Raw genomic sequence first — 14240 nt, forward strand, 5'->3', positions numbered from 1 at the left:
TGTTAATCTGGAATACCCTTTTATGTAGTTTGGGCTCAACTCTCACTGTGGACAACTGGAGATTCATTACTTCCCAACAATGTTTTTCTTTGAGCTTTATGATTGTTTTTTACTATATGCCTGTGCAGCAGAAGTTACTGCAAAGGTATTAGATGTTATTGATCTTGAGCACTGAATCAGAGAAAGCATTCGAAAGAAAGACAAATAGTATGCTGAATCTGACGGTTATGTGTCGGATAACGGTGAACGTTAATTAACAAGTAAGCAATGTCATCCAAGATTGAGGTAGTCATGAAAATTGTAGTTTTATTCGAATTCTGTGGCATGATTTCGTTAATTTAATCCAATAACGACTTTTGACAAGGAAATAATAAACTGATACTAATTGACAATCCACTGTGCTTAATAATTTTCACCCAACCTATCGTAAAATAATAGAGGAGAAATCTGTACCGGAAACATTTCTCAGAGTTTTGCCTACAGCCAGACATGTAATATTTTCTTCTAACACTTTTAAATGATTGTGTTGTTTTTTATGACCTGTGGATTTTTCAAAAATTACAAAGATTCTCACAGAAAAAAAGATTTTCCAAAGTACTTAATGACCATGTACCTGCAAACAACTATTCTTTTGTAATTTAAAATGGTAATTTAAAATGGTTTTCAGTAATTAGTCTGTTACATTATAACATACTGCACACCGATAGTCAATAAATGCTACGAGTTTAAGTATATGTATTACCAAAAGCCATGAACAAGTTAAATATAATTTGAAATAGAAGCTATTGTAAACTATCACATATTTCCTGTTTCAAGTTAGGTAGGATTAAGACAGTAAAGAAGTTCAGTTATTTTGCAAATTTCTTATTTCGACGTACAAGACAATGCATGACCGACGAATTGTGGCTTAATTGTTCACATATTATACAAATGGTTGTAAAAGACATACATTTTTAATCAGCATAAACTGCTGTAACTTAAAAATTTAAATAATCTCTCAGATTGCTTTAACAAATTATATAGAGCTTATATGTGCAGAACTCAATAAATTTACGAATGTTTCACAAACTACAACATCATGTTTTGCAACAATATCATCAGCAGAAAATGATTTGAACTGCATATGTCGGTCTGTAGTGCACATATCTTCATGTGATTCTAAAATCGGCCATTAGATGGAAACATTGACCAGGGAATATCATGTATTCCTAGGTACACTATCCTCAAGATACAACACTCTTATCTGCTAATGATGGTTCAAACCATCATTGAGAAGGAGAGAAATAGTCAACAATATGACCAAAGAGAAGGAACCTCGATAGTTGTAGACAGCTACCCCTATTTTAGGTATTATATATTTATTAACTAATTACTGAATTTTTAAAAAAATCACAGCGTTTACTGTGGACATCAATAGCACAAATGTTTCTGTTGTCGAATGCTTGCTACAAGGTGCCTACAAGTGCGAAACCAAATCTGATATACAGGACGTTAGCGGAATAACTGCTTAAATTGTGATCATTGGTACCTTAGTATGTACCCGCTTCAGTGTGTCAGTTCTTTTTTCTTTGGGTCTGTCTTCTCACAAACACATCTCATAATTTACCACCTGATGTTTCCTTCACGGTCGTAAACGCATCACTACGTGGACTATACCTCTCAGTACAGATTATCCATTTTGCGTCCACATGTTCACGCTTCAACACCCGACCTGCTGCCTGGGGTAAAGTAAGCACTAATGGTTTGCTTTTGTCACTTGCACTTGACGGTACGAACCAAATTAAAACCTATTACTCCTAACAGCTGTAATTATTGGTCCCCAAACGAAGTAAATCCTGATGTAATGTTTCTCAGTATACCAATAAAAATATCTGCACTTATACCGATAACTTCGTGTATCGGGACATACTGTAACAATGCACAGCCACTTCTGCGAGAAGTGATACGACCTGGCACGTGATCAGTGCAACGGTCTTCCCAGCGGGCGGCGGCGGCGCCTGGAGGCTAGTCGCAGGCTGCAGAGGGCGGCGCCCACCACCCCTCCAATTAGTGTGTCTGCCGGGGGAGCCATTACCGTACGAGCTAATCCGCTGAGTGCCTCAAGGCATTACCGGCCGCTGCAGTCTTGCAACGGCGGCCGCGTCTTGAGCTGCCCAAAGTGCTGGACGATTGTTAACGCAGCGCTGCACGAGCTCTAATTATGCAAGCAACCACTTGTTAGCTGACTCCACTACCTAGTTGCAAGAGCGGATTTAACGTTTCTCGCGTAACTTTAATGGAAACACAATTGAAACGAGAGCTTATATTGGCGTCCTATTACCGTTTCTGTAGTAAGCTTGTAAGGAAGTTGAGAACACTGCACAGCGTGTGCACAGCTATGAACGGGAACTACACAAGCCAGCATGCTCGTGGATCTTGCGAGACATATGGCGTCGCACTAACTGATGTGAGAGATCTATAGCTTAACTGAACGGCATAACCTTTCATTTGTGATATTCGAAGTGATAAGGTATTTTTCATTTCTAGATAACGAAAACACTGGAATAAACAGCAAAGTAAGCACAGCTTTAGAAACAGTTGTTAATGAATTTAGCATGGACATTAATAAATGGTTATTAGGAAATTATTTCCTTGAAACTTTTTTGCACACTATTGCAGTTTCCAAAATGTAAGAGTTACCTCCGAGTGTATGCCTAAAACATGTCGACAACTACATGGGAGAGGTAGAGACTATCAAATTGTTGGTATTACAAGTTGATAGTCAATGAACTTGAGATAATATCACAAACATTGGTAGAAATCGCTAACAATTCTTTACCTGAAGTGTGAATGTTGTCGGACGTATAAAAATAAAAATAAGTTTAACCCACTTCACTCCCTTTTACTCCGTAATGACTTATGTGATCATTTCTTGAGGTAAGTCATGAAACCAAGGTAGCTTTTTCTGAGTCCAAAAGCAGGTATTATAAATTCATTTCGGTGTGCGATAAGAAAGTCCTTTAAAGGCTTGTTCAAGGAACTACCACTTCCCATCGTCTTTATTTCTTAACGAAATATCACATAAACATTCCTTTTGGATCATACAGATCCCATTACAAACAAAGGAACTCACTTTGGTCCAGAAGTATGTTAATTATTCAAATACTAACTTCTTTCCACATCTTTCCAGTAGCTGTAAATGACTTGATGTACACGTCTCATTCGACTGATATATTTCTTCGCAGAACCAGCTCATCCTATGATTACCAATAATATAATTAATATGAGTGTTGTGTAAAGTTTTCCTTCGGTACTTATTCATAGCAGTAACATGATCAACGTAAAAATTGTTATATACAACTGCCGTTTGACGCTGCGTGGTTACAACAGCCAAAGGATTGCGTATTTCCTGTATGTATATTTAAACTTCGTAAAAAGTTTATTAGTTGTTAAATAAAAACATGTTTCAAATTATTAGACTACTCTATACCCACTGCCATAATCAAACTTAGGTTGAGGGGATAATCGTTCAACAGAGTTTTGCAGTCATGGACTGTGCGGCTGGTCCCGGCGGAGGTTCCTCTCTCGGGCATGGGTGTGTGTGTGTGTGTGTGTTTGTCCTTAGGATAATTTAGGTTAAGTAGTGTGTAAGCTTAGGGACCGATGGCCTTGGCCGTTAAGTCCCATACGATTTCACACACATTTGAACATTTGAACAGAGATTTGTAAGACTTGAGATGAAATAAGGCAGAAGGAGTAAACATTCCTTTGGAATTTCTTACGTCATTTTGATATATAACAACCGAAAGTATATTCGCCCTAGAGTGTAAAATCTAATTGACTGAACACATACCATCAGCCTCTTACAAAAAATAATTACCCACACAGTCCCAGAAAGCAGCTAGAAAAGTTAACTGTGGGAACTATCGTACAGTCAGCTTAAAAACTCATACACCCTCGTTGTTGATGAGGATAGTATACAGACTAAAGGCAAAGAGAACCGTTATCTGTTACACGACTATCAGATTGGTTTTCGATGAAGTAAATACACGACAGAAGCAGTTCTCATTTCGTGACTGACACTGGAAGCGAGACTTATGAAAAATAAAGATACGAGTACTTACATAAAATTTATTGATTTGGAACAGGGTTTACCGAACTGTATTCCGAGGAACACCAGTGTCCTGCAGGAGCCAAATAAGTGCTCTGTGAAAAATTTTAATAACATGTTTTTTTTGTCATTTTAACGATACTAATTTACTTAATTTAATTGCCATTACCCATCATTTAAATTTGAAGTACCCGCTCAGTAAAAGAGGTTTTTCTCTTTCATTACATTTAATTAACCTTATAAATAAACAGTATATTCCATCACAGTACGAGGAATCTCAATATTACGTCAGAGGAAATGTTTGAGGACTCTGATCTAGAAAAAGCTACCGACCTTGTAAAATAGTGTGAGATAGACGAAATTCTGAGGAAAATGGGGGTGAGATATATGAAAGACGGGTAACACACGATCCATACAAAAACGGCCACAATGAATAGCACAGAAAAGCGGCCTCAAAAAATCGACTAAAGAAACAATCACAGCTAATCAACCACTCGTAAACAAAATGGCAATATAATAAAAGGAAAAATGTTGGTGATAAAATTAAATGTAAGGTACAACTTACCGCGAGAAACCGACATGGCGAATTAGAATAAAGAAACTGAACAGACAAGTTAAATTGCCAAAAACCCACATAAAAACCAAAAATACTGTCAATAGCTGCAAAATTGAAACATTATGAGACAGATACACAACCAGAAATAACATCTGCAACTAAACACATCTCCAGCTAAAATCATCTGCGATGCAACTAATACATCAGAAACTGACAGAATACTCAAGACAGAAAGAGGTAGACTTAGGACACGCATACATAAACAACATTAAGTAAAATGTAAATGGACATTTGAGAATAACATCAAATGAAACACAGTACAAGAATATAAGACCGGCGATGCGCACTTTCGGGAAGAATTGCATCGCATTCCTTGGAAATGTGATCAGAGTGTCAGAAAATAGAATTAGTAAGAGAATAATAGAAAATTTTTGGAATAGTTAGAGCAGCATTAAATCGACTACGAATTTGAACGTACATATAAGAGAACTCCAAATTACATTCGATGGCTTTAAAAACAAGTCGTATGACACTGATATATTGCAAGACACACAGACGAGGCCAAAAACGAAGATCTATAAAAGAACTACAGAAAGGATTTCTCAATAGGGCAAAGAAAGAATTTATCTGAAAGACTGAAGGAAAACTGGGATGGCAGATAGCCAAAATCACTCCCTGTAGTAATGAGTTGTAAGAATCCTCAGTGTGCTTGTCATTATTGAATTGTATTATTTAATTGTTATTGAAGTAAATGGTGTCACTGTACAGTATTGTCTCCTTGAATAAATCTTTGTGTAATTGACGAGAGCGGTCCAATGAAGGTAGTAGAATGAACAGTAATAGACTAATATACAAGAGAACCAGAAAGGTAAACCAAGATCGAAGCGCTCGCTAACAACTTTTGCAAGATGCATAGTGGAGCTAAGAAACTTTTCGATCGGTTTATTAATCTGTTCCAGCTAGACCGACCAAAAAAAAATTACTCCACATGATCTCAGGTACGAAAATTGATCTGTCACGGACTGAAGAAGATTTAGCCCTCGTAAATGACTCGTGAGTGGCGCCTCTTAAAAAATCATTAATAACTATTAACCGAAGGGATTCCACCACCCACTGAATTGATAGTTTTGTTCCAGACTGAACGCAGTTTTATTCACTCTGCGTAAGCAAACACACAAATAAAGGGAAGAGTGTAGATTAATAAGCACAGGAAGGATACGAAACAAACAGGATGACAATCTTCATATCACATATGTTTGGCAAGGACCGCTAGAGGTAGATACGATGCCAGAAACCACTGTGGCTGTAGGTCATTCTCTAAAATTCACAATCCTGGCAAGACGTGCAACTACTGCTCCAAACGAGCAAAGAAGCAAGGTGTAGATTCAACATGGAAATCCCTAACCCACTTTGTTATGGGTGTGCCATCGGTTATGAGACTAAATCGAACACTCAATATATTCTGTGCGAAGCAAATCGAAGCACCAAATCATGATCGTTCCTGGACAGCCCCCAATGCAAGCTGTTCTCACCGGAATCGACAACTCAATGAGACAAGGCCTGCATCAGCTGCGGCCTGTCGGCTGCTCAATCAGTCGACAAACGTGCCTTCTGGAACAAGTTCAGCTGCACTCACTGTCTCTGCAGATCGCAAACGGAAACAATGCTGTAGAGATGATCTTCAGATATTGGAAGCGGTTATCGTAAATAAAATATTTTGCGAACAGGACTTTTTACTAGAATTGTGTTTATCGAACCGTGTTATTAAAAACCATTCTCACAGATTGCGATTCACAGTTTACAAAGTTTGAATTCGGAATGAAATATTCAAATAACCCGGAGTACTGTTCCTAATAAACATTGTTTCTTGTAGAACACTATTTGCCATATCTGGGGTGAACGTGGAACAATATTCGTATTTAATGTCAAATTTGACATTCTGTTCCTTTCGTATAGTTCCTGTTCTTATTAATGTACAGTCTTCCCTTTATCTGTGTGTATGCTCACGAAGATCGAACCAAATTGCATTCAGTCTGGATCAAAACTTTCAATTCAGTAGATGGTGAACCCCTTTCAGTTAGTAGTTATTAACGATTTTTTAAGAGCCGCCACTCACTGATCATTTAGGAGGGCTAAATCTTCCTCATTATTCAAATGAGAAAAAGTAAAAATAGAAGTGAACATGGCGGAATGTATAAAAGTAAAATGGATGGGAACTGCAAAATGGCATAACACCAACGGTTACAGGATAATTGTAAGAGAGTTAGAGGATTATGGTTAGGAGAAAGCAGATATTACTTGAAGCTAAATTAGACATTTCGGTGAGTTTGCTTTCGTAGGAGACCTGAGAAGATGTACAGTCGAACTACCTACTTAAACAGCAAACCGCTGAGAAGTAATATGGGGTCTTGAGAGATTCATACGCGTTTGAATTGGTTTTTCCAGTAAACAGTAAACCAGAGCATCCACTCTTACCCTCTGTAGTCGTCTCCTGCTGTACCATGGAATCGTCAGTTTGATAATCGAGGAGTATGCGTGGTGTAGAAACTGTAGACGGTGGGCAAATTTCGAGTACAGTAAACAGCTTCAAATGGCTGTCCATTTTAGTATTTATGTAGAGAGAAGAGGCTTGCACAGTATACACTAACGTGGAGAGATGTATGAAACCAATCTCCGGACGATATCATCATCAGGTTGGACGCTCTCACAAAGTTCAGCAAATAGTCTGATATTAATTAGAACGTTTGCTCCTCACAAAGAAATTTTTGCTCGGGAAAAATTATTAGAATTGGCAGGATAGCATTTATTGTCTTATTCGTAAATTATAATACTCTATTTTTAACATATGCTGTTTCATTTTCACAAAATAAATTACCGTACATAAAAATAATACGAGACATAAATAAAATGTCTGGTATTGAAAAAAAATTAAACATAATGTTCCGTCACGCCTCTATTAGTGATTTTTTTGAAGACTTTGTTCAATGTGACAACCATTCGTATCACAACACTTCCTTAGCCTTACTTATGGGCTCAAATCTGTCCTCGTATCTGGAGTAATTACTTTACAATCAGCGTTAATTCACTCTGTTGTATCTTCCACAGTCGTTGGAACCTCCATGTAGACCATCTGCTCGGAATAACGCCAGAGGCAGACGTCGAACGGCGTCATGTGATGCGAAGTTGCTGTATTGGATTTACATAAGTATTGGTGAAAATTTTATTTTTGTCTGTGATAATGGTCAGATTCATTTCAGAAAGACATTAAAAACATTTTAAATAACCCGTTTACAGCTAATCCGAGAAGTCTCCCTTCGTTACGAGTCAGACGTCGGAACTAAAAATCGCCTCGAAGGTAATATCAACACCCTGCCCACCAAAACGATAAAAATTCAGCGCAATGAAATAAAATAAATGGGGCCACATACATTACGAAATTTACAAAGCTCTGCAGTAAAGCTTTTATATCTGCAATTCAGCCAGGAAGAGTAAGCCGGCACCTAATTGGGTTTGCGGCCAGTTGACCATGATCGTGACCGTGACCAACCAACTTTAAGTATAGAGTTTGTAGAATGGCGAAAAAAATGCTGCTCCGTGGTGGTATCAATGTGGCAGCTCTGGAAGACGTAAAGGTTTCAGGGGATATCAGTAATACAAATGAAATAGATGAGTCAGAGTCAACTAAAGACTCTTATGATGATTATGATTTAGTAGCATGTTACGGAACGGAATGCATGCACAAAAATGGCTGCGTCTTCGTAAAACAAAAATTGTCTCTGAGCATCATGGGACTTAACATCTGAGGCCATCAGTCCCCTACAGTTAGAACTACTTAAACTTAATTAACCTAAGGACATCACACACATCCATGCCCGAGGCAGGATTAGAATCTGCGATCGTAGTAGCAGCATGGTTCCAGACTGAAGTGCCCAAAACCGCTCGTCCAAAGCGGTCGGCCATAGGATCTTCTTCAGCAAAATTTATTACTACAGGTGCCTTATAGTAGAACACAATCATGCCTTATCTCAGCTACTTTTGTCGTCCTGTCTCATTTTCAGAGTTATCTTCTTGAAGCAGCGATCTCATCAAAGGTTTCACTGAACCTTCCCTAATTCTTGCCATGGTGTCGTCTCCATTTCGTATAGCACTTGAGGGCAAGGAGCCTTACCTTCGTGCTACTAGGTTAGACAGTACTCGGCAGACATCAGCAGGTAAGACTTCTCTTTGGAAGAATTCTCATCGTTGATACTTTCTACGCATAGATATTTTCTGCTTCGTTTCCACGTACATTTTGCTGTCGTATCTTATGCTCTTGAGAAGCTGCCGCTTCCTGGGAGAATTTTACATTTTATTCTCAGAGTTTGCAGGTAATAATCTGGCTCTGCTCTAGGACTTCAGAACATAAATGAGATGGAGAGAGCCAGGTTACGCGAGTTATCAAACCCTCAGCAGTTTTACGACGTTGGTCTAAGGAAATGGACTTCAGCTTATCCCATTCGCAGTTTCAAGTGGAATCTCTTCTAAGGAACGTTATCGTAGAACCTAACCAGCCACTACAATGTAATTATCATTTAAAAAACTGTTCAGCAGTGCCTACAGAAAATATCTTGTGTACACATTCTTTTTATATCTTTATTGAGTTAATTTTTCCGCAAGAATGAATGTATTGTGATTTATCGGCAGCCAAGCACCACAGTTTGTTAAGTTCTACCCTAGTGGTAGGTGATTATCTGTTCATGATGCAGTGTTTGGCGTTTACCGTTATTTTTCAAACAGTGCGCGTGAATTAGTTACAATGGCCTGTCAGCAGTCATTAGTTGCAGTAGCTAGTAGGAAGTTTGCTGTCGTTTAAAGTGTTGACTTATCGATAAGTGCGTCGTGACACTTTCTACAGATTCATATTTGGGTATTAGTTATTAAGTTAATTGGTCACAGCATGAAATTTAATTTAATTTAATTTTCAGTGTGAAAAAATTTATTGGTAGCTGTGGAAAATAGGTGGTATTAAGACATTAAGATGCTACTGGATAGGCAACCGTAGCAAAGATATGTCAAGTTCGTTATCTGTAATAGAACACTATCAGTGACAGCGTTCATTGTCCCTGCCAACCTCCTATACTACACTCCTGGAAATTGAAATAAGAACACCGTGAATTCATTGTCCCAGGAAGGGGAAACTTTATTGACACATTCCTGGGGTCAGATACATCACATGATCACACTGACAGAACCACAGGCACATAGACACAGGCAACAGAGCATGCACAATGTCGGCACTAGTACAGTGTATATCCACCTTTCGCAGCAATGCAGGCTGCTATTCTCCCATGGAGACGATCGTAGATATGCTGGATGTAGTCCTGTGGAACGGCTTGCCATGCCATTTCCACCTGGCGCCTCAGTTGGACCAGCGTTCGTGCTGGACGTGCAGACCGCGTGAGACGACGCTTCATCCAGTCCCAAACATGCTCAATGGGGGACAGATCCGGAGATCTTGCTGGCCAGGGTAGTTGACTTACAGCTTCTAGAGCACGTTGAGTGGCACGGGATACATGCGGACGTGCATTGTCCTGTTGGAACAGCAAGTTCCCTTGCCGGTCTAGGAATGGTAGAACGATGGGTTCGATGACGGTTTGGATGTACCGTGCACTATTCAGTGTCCCCTCGGCGATCACCAGTGGTGTACGGCCAGTGTAGGAGATCGCTCCCCACACCATGACGCCGGGTGTTGGCCCTGTGTGCCTCGGTCGTATGCAGTCCTGATTGTGGCGCTCACCTGCACGGCGCCAAACACGCATACGACCATCATTGGCACCAAGGCAGAAGCGACTCTCATCGCTGAAGACGACACGTCTCCATTCGTCCCTCCATTCACGCCTGTCGCGACACCACTGGAGGCGGGCTGCACGATGTTGGGGCGTGAGCGGAAGACGGCCTAACGGTGTGCGGGACCGTAGCCCAGCTTCATGGAGACGGTTGCGAATGGTCCTCGCCGATACCCCAGGAGCAACAGTGTGCCTAATTTGCTGGGAAGTGGCGGTGCGGTCCCCTACGGCACTGCGTAGGATCCTACGGTCTTGGCGTGCATCCGTGCGTCGCTGCGGTCCGGTCGCAGGTCGACGGGCACGTGCACCTTCCGCCGACTACTGGCGACAACATCGATGTACTGTGGAGACCTCACGCCCCACGTGTTGAGCAATTCGGCGGTACGTCCACCCGGCCTCCCGCATGCCCACTATACGCCCTCGCTCAAAGTCCGTCAACTGCACATACGGTTCACGTCCACGCTGTCGCGGCATGCTACCAGTGTTAAAGACTGCGATGGAGCTCCGTATGCCACGGAAAACTGGCTGACACTGACGGCGGCGGTGCAAAAATGCTGCGCAGCTAGCGCCATTCGACGGCCAACACCGCGGTTCCTGTGCCGTGCGTGTGATCATTGCTTGTACAGCCCTCTCGCAGTGTCCGGAGCAAGTATGGTGGGTCTGACACACTGGTGTCAATGTGTTCTTTTTTCCATTTCCAGGAGTGTAGTTAAATCCATTTCGTAGCGATAACTGAGCTAAATAGGCTAGACCTATTGTTAGTAAAGAGAGTCTGAGACGGAGAAGTATAACTTGATTCAGATGACTGGGAGTAACTATCCCGTAACGTTGTAATACAGTTTTGGGGTTGTACTGCTTGACAATCACGACGATTAAACATCAAGCTGCAGAGATCTCGCACCATTGCCGCGATTTTTATGATGTTTGTAAGGAGTGAAGCGTGTTTTCCTTGAAAATGCAATGTTCATTTCATATTTATTTCGCTGTGTCTGCCATTGTCCCCTCTCCAACCGCCTCACCGTTACCCGTGTGGAAACACCGGAGAATAGCTCGTGCACACCTTTTAGTCTTCGTATATGGGGCCAGAAAAGGTTGGCCACCGAACTCGAGTGTAGCGACCTCTGTACCCTCTGTCACCCCATGTTCTGACTAGTCAGTGTCGCAGTCTGTATTTGACAAGCAATTCATAGTCCTTCCTTAAATGTTGCTGCTTCAGTGCACAGTCACATGTTTCCTTTCACTTTTGCTTCTGTTGTTATAAGCAGCGGTTTTCTTTACGTCTGCTGTAGTGTTTTCTCCAAATATTTCTGTAGTTATGATGATATTGGAAACCTATTATCGTCAAAAGGTAATACCCAAACTGGTATCTCAATTCTACAGTGACAGTATGCCTGTCAACGGACTGGCAAATATTTGTCATTTTAATGCCTTTGCTGAGATCAGTTACTACAATCACTTGTCCTCCTAGCACGGTCTGTGCTGTTTCTGGCATGAACGGCGAATTGTCTTTCTTTGCAGAGAGACCCATTTCTTCTGCTCGTTTCATACCATTTATGCAGTTAAACAGAAAATAAATAAATATGATGCATGGACACTTTCTGGATGTAATGCTGAGGCGATGATAATATAAAATCTAAAATACTCAGAGTAGACAAAATAGTGCTGTATACCACCACGTCTTCCAGATGTTTTTCTCCCTATATTCTACATCTTGGCTCTCTGGTACCTACTTCATTTCCTGTGGCGATGATCTTTCTTGTTGTTGAATCCTATCAATAAACTCTGAAGATGGGAAGGTTATTTCTCTGCCAAATCGACGGGCAGTTCTCACGACTTGCCAACAGGCTGTTACGAGGATAACGTATTATATCTCGACGGTGTGAGTTTTCACTTTAGCTTTATCTTTTTACTGCCCGTATTTCCTATAGTCACTGTTTTAGGTTCTGCTGAAATCTCCACGTATTGCTCCACACAGCTCATCATCTTCAATCGTGACCGTTACTTCAAATACACATTATGGCAATATAACACTCCCAGTCATCCTAGAGCTCATGGTGGTGGTAAGTTCCTATAGGACCAAACTGCTGAGGTCATCGGTCCCTAGGTGTACGCACTACTTAATCTAATTTAAACTAACTTATGCTAAGGACAACACACACACCAATGCCCGAGGGAGGGCGAACCTCCAAGGGAGCAGTGCGAACCGTGGCAAGGCGCCCTAGAACACGTGGTTACCCATGCGGCTAGAGCCCATGAGTGTGCTACTTTCGTTTTGTTAACTAAGAAGTGAACCCTACTTCCAAAAGAAATTTGTGGGGGTATTGCTCCTGCATATGTCCTCATACTTATTAAGAGCTTCCAAACCACGTATCTTCGTGGAAATTTCCCTAATTACGAATTTTTTTTTGTTTTACATTTGGTTCAGACCTTCGTGATCATCCTACATCTAGTTTTATTTTCGAAGAGACCTCCTATTTTCTCCGCACACACTGTAGCTAATTATCTTCATAACGGTTCCGCTTAAGTCTACTTTTATCACAACCTTAAAGATATTCCACTTGATAAACATTCTGTCATTAATAACTTGAAAGAAAAGGATTTTCGAATTCATGTTTACATCAATTTGAGTTGCTGTTTCGTTGTGTGGAATCTCCCACAAGAATTTTATAAGACATACCTGATTCATTCCGCGTAAGAAGAGAAAGTATAGGTGTGTGTTTAGCAGGTGCTGTGCAGGCTTTATTCTCAGCAGAGCAGTTGTACTCCACCTCCACTGTAGCACTGCCACATGAGGTCCAGGCCGTTTGCGTGTTGGCTGTCAAGTGAGTCCGGCCCCCCAAGGAGGCGTTAGCAACGCAGCGCAGTACGTGGTGATTTGCGTTTATGACTCATCGTGGGCACGTTTCGTGTCCACAGGTCATAGAAGCGGTAACGACTTAAGTTGACCGAACTGCCTCTCTCACAGCGAGAAGGGAGTGCACGACGATGTCAACTGGCCTTGGCACACGAAGGAAGTCGTAGTTTCACGCGAGTCAACAAGAACTAACAAACACAGAATTATGTTAAGAAGGCAACGAAAGGGTTGAAACTTATCACTTCATTTACATTTACGACATCTGTACTCTACAAGCCACTGATCGTGCCGCAATTAATTAACTCTTGTCATCACGGTCCCTGCTAGGGCGGTGTATTATAAGGAACGATCAAAAAATTTCCCGTCGAAACAGTACAGTCCAGAATCGGCACGCAAATTAGACAAAATCGCTCTGAGCGTTGAGGCAATCATCCCGTCGAAGTATCACGTTCACGATACACGTCTGGTAAAGTCCTAGACCTTTCAGCGCCTTTTTTAAAGGCCAGAAGGCGTGATAATAGCATGTGGGACGATCAGGAGCATAGGGTGGATGCTCGAATACCTCCAGTTTGAGGTGGTCTGTAATGGATCACGATGGCGTCCAGATCGAACGGCATCGTGTGTCGAATCGCGACCAGACTGGAACTTGGTATTTTACTCCATAATCGTGGTTTTCATCAGACATTCCCTCTAATTCACATTCTTCATTCCCCTATAGGTGTTTACCGGCGTTTGTACTTTGGGAGCTACGATCATAATAACAGCACACTGGTCTTATTTGGACACATTTGGTAATAGCGTCGCCATTGTTCACCATACCGCATCTTCTGAAATCAAGTCGGAAAGACAGGAATGCCAATCTTATCCCATGCCTATACGTCCATGATTATAAAATGGGTTCGTACCAGTGGTACG

Source organism: Schistocerca cancellata, chromosome 7 (assembly GCF_023864275.1).
Source record: "Schistocerca cancellata isolate TAMUIC-IGC-003103 chromosome 7, iqSchCanc2.1, whole genome shotgun sequence".
NCBI lineage: Eukaryota > Metazoa > Arthropoda > Insecta > Orthoptera > Acrididae > Schistocerca > Schistocerca cancellata.